The 9829-nt window shown below is 41.1% G+C and overlaps 1 long non-coding RNA gene across 1 annotated transcript; it reads left to right on the top strand.

Annotated features, from left to right (window-relative positions):
* The first annotated feature begins 3703 nt into the window (after positions 1–3703).
* Positions 3704–8414, top strand: LOC310754027. Its single transcript, XR_014543546.1, has 3 exons — positions 3704–4070; positions 6690–6881; positions 7911–8414. It is a non-coding gene; the product is annotated as an uncharacterized lncRNA (long non-coding RNA).
* Positions 8415–9829: the final 1415 nt, after the last annotated feature.

Consider the following 9829-nt stretch of genomic DNA (forward strand, 5'->3'; position numbering starts at 1 on the left):
AAGGGCAAAAAAAGGGGCAACTGTACCTAAATGAATTCTTGTGAAAATAAGAAATATTTGGAGAGGGGGAGCGTGCCAAATTTTTTCCTTGCTCAGAACACCATATTACCAAAGTCCACCCCTGCCAAGATTCTTGTACATGGCCCTGTGGATATTCATTCAATATTAAGAGCCACTGTGTTTCCCCATGCTGTTTCCCTGCCTAAAGAGCACATCATTGCTGGGAACAGGGACAGAGAATCACGCAAGAAGACGTCACATTATGCATTGTGTTACACAACTATGCATTATCAGGAAAAAGACACAGAGCAGTGGCAACTTCACCTTTCTGGCAACATCCAAAGGGAGATGAGGATAGACAGTTACTAATGTCGGGCCATTGGTAGAGATGAGAAGTTAGGAGGAGAAGAGCTTAGGGAAGAGCCAAAGTTCAGTGGCAGAGCAGTTGCTTTGCATGCAAAGGTTCAATCTCCAGCATCTCCTGGTTGGGCTGGGAGAGAACCCTGACTCAAACCTGGACAGCTGCTGCTGTGCTAGAAGATACTGAACTACATGGATGCTGACTCAATATAAGGCAGCTTCCTAAATTCCCACACTTTAATTCTGCTGTTATCTTGCCCCAGCCCTTGGACCACCCTTTTCAGCCCTGGGAAGCCTACACGTAGCATCCACTTTGGTGTATGTTTCCTCCTGCTGGAACAAGGCTAATGTCAATGAACCAAAAAATGAAACAGAACCCATAATGATGATTTTAATTTGTAAAAATAAATAAATCACAATTTAGAGATGGGGACGAGCTATTGGATTGGGAATAAGATGAATGAGAGAATAGTGTTGGAGAAATCTCTAACTGTAAGAGAAATAAAGTAGCTCTAAAATGTTGTTTTCATGAAGAAAATCAAAATTTGAGGATCAGAATATGCTATGAGGGGTACCTGAGAACACTTGGAGGTAGAAATAAGCTGGGCTTTTGTGCAGGTGTTGTAACTTATTTATGCTTTTCAGGTCAACAAATGGCTAACAGAATAAATCATATGTATGAACTAAGGTGTCTGTTCCATGCATCAGGGCTATTCAAAAATAAGGAATGAAAGAACCACTTATAATGGGATTCCTGGCAACCTCAGACCAACCTTACATACAGCCGAGCCATGTTCCTTTTCCTTCTGATGCCTGAAGGCAGAATTCCTCTAAATCGCTAGATGGCTTGGAACCAGGGATCTGAAAGATCGCCTTGTCCTGCATGAACCTGCCTAGTTTTAAAAAATCGTTTTCAGAGGTCCTGCCTTTGGAAATTAGGGGAGCAGCACCCCATTTCACAACACCTTTCCTAGAAATAGTCATTGGTGTCTTTTAGACTGCAATCCTTTCCCCACTTACTAGGGAGTGAGCTCCACAGGACACTCTGTGGCACTTACTTCTGAGTAGATGTGGACAGGATTGTGCTTCCAAGTCAAAGGTGTCCGCCCCCCCCCCCCCGGTACTTAATGGATGATTGTTTTCTTATTACAGCCCTATTGAGACTGTTATTTCTTTTAAATTGGATAGCAAACTTTGATTGGCTTTTAAATAGCTTTATCTGGATTTTATTGTTTATGTTTGTTATTTTATAAGCTACTTTTATAGTTTGTTTAAAACAAACTATAGTTTGTTTATAGTTTGTTTAAAACAGTTATACTCCCATTTTTATAATGACAAACAGGCAAAATGCTTGACTCAAGGAATAAATCTCCTTATGAGACTATATTGTTGCACACCACCCCAATCGCTAAGTGGAGTGAGATTTTGGGGTTCTAGTTGCTCACCCAGGGTTTGTGTTTCCTTTTGGAATGATGCATAGCAGAGACTGTGGTGTCTTTAGGATATATGGTTTATTTACACACATATATAACCTGAGCCTAGAATGGAGGGGCTCGCAGCATTAGCACCCCCAAATGGTCTCGCTTTTCCCATAGCCACAGCCTCAGATTCCATTAGAAATCAAACATTGCTCTCTAGCATTGCTCTCCCTCTCTTACTCCAGCTTGCAGCTTTCCTTCCTAGGTCACATCACTGCCAACTCTCAATTCTCAAGACTTTTGTCCTTCTCATTATCTGCGAGTTGCCACCGATTTGCTATCTCCCATGGAGCCCCCTCCTTTGTTCTCCTTACAACCTCCCTAGAAGGCTAGCCTGGCTATTCCAAAAATTAGAAGCTTTGATTAGATGTTAACACTTGCTGGATACAAGCGTTAGTCTGGCACACAGACTAACACCCAAAGTCATAACAATATTATGCCTTGAATACTAGACAGGTAGCTGCATAATTTGTGTCTATACAGAGCAGCCTTCCACAAGCAAGTGCCCTCCAAATGTTTCCAGCGGCAACTCTCATTATCCCCCAAAATAGACATGTTTGCTGGGGCTGACACTGTAGTCTGAAACATTTGGGGGAAAGCTGATACATCGCAATACAGAATCTATGCAGGTTATCAACAAAGTCGACTGAAGACCACCTAGATGCAGGTACACCTACTGTTACATTTGGAAAGAGAGCTCAGTGGTATTGGAGTTTTATTCTCAGATAGCATCTAATATAGCCCTTGAAGAAGAATGCTAAGCTCTTAAATAGAGTGTGTCAATATTGTAGGGTTGTGTATAGATGCTAGGAAAGGATATATTTATTGGGTATCATCCTTCCTTCCTCACATTTGTGAGTTCAGCAGAGTGCATTCCTTTGCAGCTTAAAAGGATGCTTCGATAGACCAGTTTCATCCTTTTACTTTAAGTAATTCAGATGCTTTAACGCAGACTGGATTTTCCTAGTATTTCCCCCTTCCCCCCCTTAAAACAACAATCACATGAAATGTCTTGTAAAAGATAAAAATAACATTTACTCACTCAGTATTTCTTCTTGAAGAATAACAGATAACAGCAGCTTTCTTCAAGCAGGCTTAAAATGGTCATTCTGTTACACAAACATGCTTACATCTAGTTTAAGATGGTGTCTGAGCAAAGGAGCTCAGACATGCAGATGTTCTAAATTGCTAAAATGAGGTGAAAGGTAAAGGTCAAAGAGCAAAGAACAAAGAGGAAGTGCCTGGCCAGGTGAGATTATATATGGATACGCCCTCCCCCTGTCAGGGCAGGTGGGAGAGGCTCTCAGAGTTCTCTCTAGCAAACTTACAGGAAAACTCTGCGAGCTTCAGCTCCTGTCATGTGCCTATCTAGCAGACATGTGTCTTTGGTTTGACTGCATTGTAAATATCCCACAAATATAAGCCACACTGGATTTAATTGGACCTAGAGTGGTAGTCAGATCTTTTGACTGAAGTCTAAAGGTCTTTGGGCAGCCAGCTAATTTGCATTCACAGTATTTATTAAATATAATCCATAGTTATGATTTCCTGTACAGTTACTCACTTAAGGATGGGGCACATGATAATAGAACTGCTCACCATCACTACCTCTCTAGAATGTTCTTCTCTTTTTTTGATCATTTTCACCTCTTAAACTTGGTGTGCTTTTCTGAGGGATGCCGTGATGACATTTTCCCCTGTAGTAGCTTTATCATTGGATTGTAAGGGTTTTCCCATTCTAACTGCACTAAGTAACTCATCTGTGAAACACAGCTACATCTGTTGGAAACCACTTGTAAAACAATTAGACAAGATGCAGGAGGGCCACCCCCACCAATCCCTCCCCATGAGGCCAGAGAAGCGGAGACTTTCCACAACACTGTCTCTTATGGGGGAGAGAGAATGGGAGAGCCCTGGGGCTGATGGATGCTTTGTGTTTGTTGGCTGATGACTGCATACCTGTAGACATTACTCCAAGCCAGCCCTCAATCAGCCTTAAGCAAATTTGTTCTCTTTCATACTGAGGTGTGCTCTGGGAGCTGATGAGGGTCTTTTGCTGGAAAGCAAGTTGGGACAGGCCTGGCTTCCCCAGCTTCGAAACTCTCAAGTGACTTTCTCTCCTAACAAGTTGCTGCAAGGTTTCCTCATGCACATTTCAGAGAGCTCTCAAACCACCCCACCTCCCCTTCCCTCAAGCAAAAATGCAGTATGACCATAACACAGCAACATGTTGTAAGTTGTAAGCTATTGCTTTGCTAAAGATGATTTCAGAGCCGTGTATGTATATATAGAGGTACGCCCTTAGCCAGATATTCTTAGCTAATATTTGTTGACTCTAGAGATTATGAAGACAGGGTCAGCCACCTGTTTATCACAGGCCCTTACGTTGAGATAGCTAAATATATGTATTGCATAAAGTACTGGGGGATTTGTGTTGCCTATAAATCAGTGAGTTGGAAGCTGTGATCCTCCAGATGTTGTTGAACTCACCAGTTTCAGCCAGCATGGCCAGTGGTCAGGGATGATGGGAATTGTAGTCTAACAAATATGTAGATAGCCACAGGTTTCCCATTCCTGCTATAAATTCGGCTGTAATCTTTTACTGGGGAGTAAGTCCCATTGACCTTCTGGGTTGACATGCATAGAATTGCACTGCTAATCATAGATAAGCCATGTCAATATTTTTTAGGTTGCTCTGTATAGTGAGGCTTATCATCATGTGCAATTGTGAGTAGAATTACAGAACTGAGATGCTCAGAAATATATCAAACTGTGGATATGATGCTGTTAGTGCTTCTTTTTTTAATAGCTCCTTCAGAAGTGCCTAGAGAGCAATCCTTTGGTTCAGGGGTCAGCAAACTTTTTCAGCAGGGGGCCGGTCCACTGTACCTCAGACCTTGTGGAGGGTCAGACTATATTTTTTGGGGGGGAATGAATGAATTCCTATGCCCCACCAATAACCCAGAGATGCATTTTAAATAAAAGCACACATTCTACTCATGTAAAAACACACTGATTCCTGGACCATCCGTGAGCCGGATTGAGAAGGCGATTGGGTCAGATCCGGGCCCCGGGCCTTAGTTTGCCTAGCCATGCTTTGGTTGGTAAAACAGACTATGACTTTGTGCCCTTCCTTTCCAGGTTATGTTCCCTCTGTGGGCTGCTTCACAAGCTTTTTAGGGGTGCATACCACTCTATGTACACACATAAAAATATAAAGTTTGAATATGACAAAATCAGGATTGTTGCATGCATATCATACAGATCCACAACTTTGGGAGCCAGGATTCTCACCAGGAGTCCGGTGATGGCATTGCTGGCTAGGACATCGTCATTCTCTGGCTGCAGATCAGCTGTGTGGTGGCTGTAGCATTAGCAGCAGTGGCACCAATAGCCCAAAATCTGTCGAAGACAGTAACCAAAGTAGCATTCAGCATCATCCACTGATCCTGAGGTCTCAGGAATATTTGTTAAGAGTGCACTCAAAGAAAATCAGTGAACAGCAAAGGGAGCTCCACCAGTGTCACCTGCATTAAGTCAGGATTGCAAAGCAATGCTCCCTCCATGTCTCCTGTAGTATACAGGGTCACCACTTGAGAAACTTAAAAGGCATAGTAGGCAACTTATGACTTTCTTTACTTACATCAGTGATAATAACTGGGTTATTTGTAAGTCATTAATGCCTCTCGATTCTTTTTCAAAAGCTTTCCTAGGAACTATTAGACACAGTTGTTACAGGCAAAATAAGTGTCAAACCATCAAGTTATCACAATAGTTCCATAATTGAGAATCTGTTTTAGGAGGCCAAAAATACTTATTTTAGTATAATTTATTGACAACCTTAGAGGGTCAGCTGGTTACTGCACTGCTTTATTTTATTTTATTTTATTTTATTTTATTTTATTTTATTTTATTTTATTTTATTTTATTTTATATTTTATTTATTTTATTTCTGCTTTTGCTACTTGAACCATTTTGTTATTCAGCCATTATTGACATGCCGTGACTAAACGTATTTGCATTGATAAGTACACTTTACAGATAGATGGAAGCAAGCTTTCATTTGCTTGGGGTTGATTAGAAAACAGGACACACACAAAATGCTGGGTTTCATAACTTCAGTATGTAAAGACTAGGTGCAGAAGGGACAGCGGAGCCCCCTCACCCTGGTAAATGTTTATTTGCCTGTTTGGCAAGTGGAGAGATGCCATAGGAGACAACCGTTGTGAACCCTGCTTTGTAGGTGTCATCCCTGTACAGGAGAGGAAACATTTTCAGTTAGGCAACCAACTACAATGTCAAGATCTGGCAAGGGAAAGAAGCTTTTCAGAATGCCAACACTTTTTAAAAAACCTTTTAAAAGTCTGATAATGATTCACTTCTTCCTCTTTTTCTTGGAGTAAGTTGCATGTGGACAAGTAGCAGATGGCAAAAAGATAAAAAGCCAAATAATATTGGTGGAAATTGCTTCTCCAGAACAGAAAAGTGATAAAGGCTGAGCAATGGGAAGAATAAGAAAATGTGTCAGGGGCATGAATCATTTGCTGCATTCAGTGCCCCTCAGCCAGAGGTTGCCCATAAGAAACAGTGGGAGGAATCAGTGTGAAACTGAGTTACTAGCAAAGCTGGAGGTACAGCTGGTCAAACATAGAAATGGTTTTTGGGTTTTTTTAGATATAAAATGTTTCCCTTTCTCAACATTTATGATTTAATTAAATGTCTAGTTGAACAATTGTCCATACACCATGCATTTTGTTTTTAGTGTGTGCATTTTCTAAAATCAGATAAGAATGTCTGTATTTTTATCTATGGATAAAATATTGTAGGTTTCTCTCTTTCTCTCTTTTTCAGCCCACAGAAGATGGTGGCTCACAACTATGTGACAGACAGTGGTTGCAGGAAAGGAAAAACAATGAGGAGGAGGAGAAGAGGAAGGAGGAAGGAAAAGATGGACACTTGACAGCACAGGGGATGTGTGTTCATGGCCAAACACATCTCAGAATCAAAACCTACCTCAGAATTCACTGAAGCAGAGTCTTTGAGGTGAGTATTAGCATTACCATTAGGCTGCATTTATGAAAGGAAGAACTGTTCTGTGGGATTCCCAGTAAAAGTCCATTTTGTTTCCATCCATGCGAGGCCAGCCTTAGGCCTCTGGAAGTCCACATTAGCCCTCTCCTATTATCTCTCAGGACTCAATGGATATGTTGCTAGTGAATATAGGGTGTCCCATTTCGTGGCTAATAGCTATGTCTCTATTTTTAAACAATTAAATGTGAAGGACATGATACCACACCACCACCTGTTTGTGACTCTCTAGCAACCAAGCATTTATGATTTGGGTGGCAGATCCTCCCACGTTTTCAACAGTTTTGGGGTTTATTTCCCATGAGTGTATCTCCCATAGCTTCCCGCTAAAATTGTGCAACTTCTCATACCACAGATGTTTCTTTGGTCCAACTTCATGGCACTATTCTGCAAATCTGCCTCTCCAGAGGCAAGTAATATGGTATTGTTCCATAAACATGGCAGAACAACTAATAAGGCAGAATGATATGCCATCAATCCAGCGTTAATTCACCACAAGTGCACTATTATTGCATCTTTGACATGTTGCAGAACACACCCATGAGAAAGCACCACTGGAGGGGCCCTTAACATCTGTTTATTGTTATTTTTACACTGGGTAAAATATTGCCCTCTCCTTCTACACTGGACCTGGCAGATTATCCAGTCTGTTGTCCCCTTCCCCACCAGTCCTTACTTTCACAACCCAATGAAAATTTAAACAGCCATTTACAGAAAGAAGCTGCCTCTGTAAAATAAGACATTTTGCTGTGCTGCCTTACTCTGATTCAGCCTTAAAGGCAAACATTGATTAGTACATTAATTTCATGAGATGGCATTTTAGAGGGTGTGAATGGCTAAAATGTTTTGAATGGTCAAGTTCGCCTCAAAGATAAGAAATAAATATTGCGAAAACTGTTTGTATGAGCCACCTTCTCCCAGATCACCAGAACAAGAAACCCCTACCAGTAAGATATTTTAAAAATTTACTTATTTTTATTCTAGATGTTTCTCAGCTGTCTCTCCAAACTGCAAAGGGTTGCCATACATCTAAATTTCCTGGACATAGCTGGCAACCAGCCGTTGGAAGCTGTGTCTGGGTGGAAATTGCTGAAACGTCTGGGAAAATCCAAACATTTGGCAACGGCAGTGTCATTTTTGGGTGATTTTCCTTAAAAATAGCTCAAAATCTTCGTTTTTTGAGATTTTGCAAAAAAACAACAACACCCAAACTCAACAACTTTGGGCAAAACTAAAAAAAGTGTTTTCATTAGAAAAGTGTGCAATGAAATAAACATGCAGTTCAGATGACAATAAAACTGTCTGCACACAGAAGAAAACCTCAACAGCAGCCTATACAACAAAAGTGGCAGTCCTGTGGTCTTCCAATGGTAGTTTGTCTCCAGTTCCCATCAGCCCTAGCCAGCATGGCCAATGGTCAGGCGTGATGGGAGTTGTAATCCAGCAACACCTGGCATTTCACAGGTAAAAATAAAATAATAAGAAAAATAGAACTTCAGCCTGACTACAACAATCCATAACTGAAAGCACATTTCTCTCTCCCTCCTCCTTTGTTAGGGCACATCCCCCAGCAGCATGGATACATCAATCCAAGCTTGAAGGTAGTTGAGCAGTGTGTGTGATGCTTGGGATGTCATAACACTAGAACTTGTTCTCTTTAAAATGTAGGTTTCAAGAATAGTACTAGCACAAACTTAGTATATTTTAACAGAATTATGCAAGACTGCCCATTGAGTACAATGCCTTTAGATTCTTGTTTATCTTAAAAAGAAACATCTATTTTCTCAGGCTTCCCCTCGCCTCCTTTTTCCACCTGTTAGAAATCTACACAGATTTATCAGGTTTTAACACCTTTTTGGGGAAAACTTCCCTTTTAAAAATCATTTTAGGCTCACTAGGAGGTTGTGTGACCTCATCTCTTATTAAGGCTGTATAATTTTGAGCCCACCAACAGATAAACCTTACTTGTTTACAATTTCCTGGTTCCTTTTCCAGTTCTTTATTAAAGATACTTGGGTTAGATACTTGCTTTCCTAGTGTTCCACAACACTGTTACGAGCCACTCCAGTCTCTGCTGAGCAGTGTGAGTCTTGTGTTTCCTTTGGGAAAATGAGGCACATGGGGATGGTAGTGTCTTTAATATAGTTGGTTTTATTTACACGCCTATAAACCTGAGTCTACTGTGGAGAGAGTTCAGAGCATTCACATCTCAAGAAGGGCTTGCTTCCTGCTGGTGTGCAGCAGGGTCAATGGGCAGGGATGTTAACTTGTGGTCCAGCACAGCTTCCCTACCCCTGCATGATACTTCAAGTGAAACTCAACATAATGCTAAGTGGGGTATGCATGCATGGAAAGAGGTCTGCTTGTACAATGAGACTTTCCTCCCATGCCCACCCTAAACCTGTTTTTGGTGTTCCTTCAGCCCACCAGAGCAGATTTATGGGGCACAGACATCACACAGGGGAGGAGAGTGGGGATCTCCCTTGCATAGGCAGACTTTGTTCTGTGCAAGTAACAACTTAGAATGGGAAGGGTGGGATTCAACTAATGACCCATGCCATGCTAATATTACTGGATCTCATGCCCTCCTCTTTTCTCAGTAATTGTACTGATAGCGTTGCTTTGTTTTTGCTATTACAAAAATAACAAAACAAATCCTTAGTACTTTCCTTTACCTGTAGCAAGCAGGATTTGCATTTCATTGACTTTTTGTTTTAATATTAATCAGCCAGCTGAAATCTCAGTAGTATGAATTGCTAAATAGTCCATCTCTAGTGATGCTCTAGCAACAGTTATGGCTAGCTGATGGCTTGAATAAGTGTCATTTTTCATAACAAACCATATAGTAATGGGGGTGGGACAGCACTGAGCTAGCAGAACCATCACAACATGTGAACAAGATA

This window comes from Podarcis filfolensis (genome assembly GCF_964270895.1).
Source record: "Podarcis filfolensis genome assembly, chromosome: 2".
In the NCBI taxonomy this organism is placed as follows: domain Eukaryota; kingdom Metazoa; phylum Chordata; class Lepidosauria; order Squamata; family Lacertidae; genus Podarcis; species Podarcis filfolensis.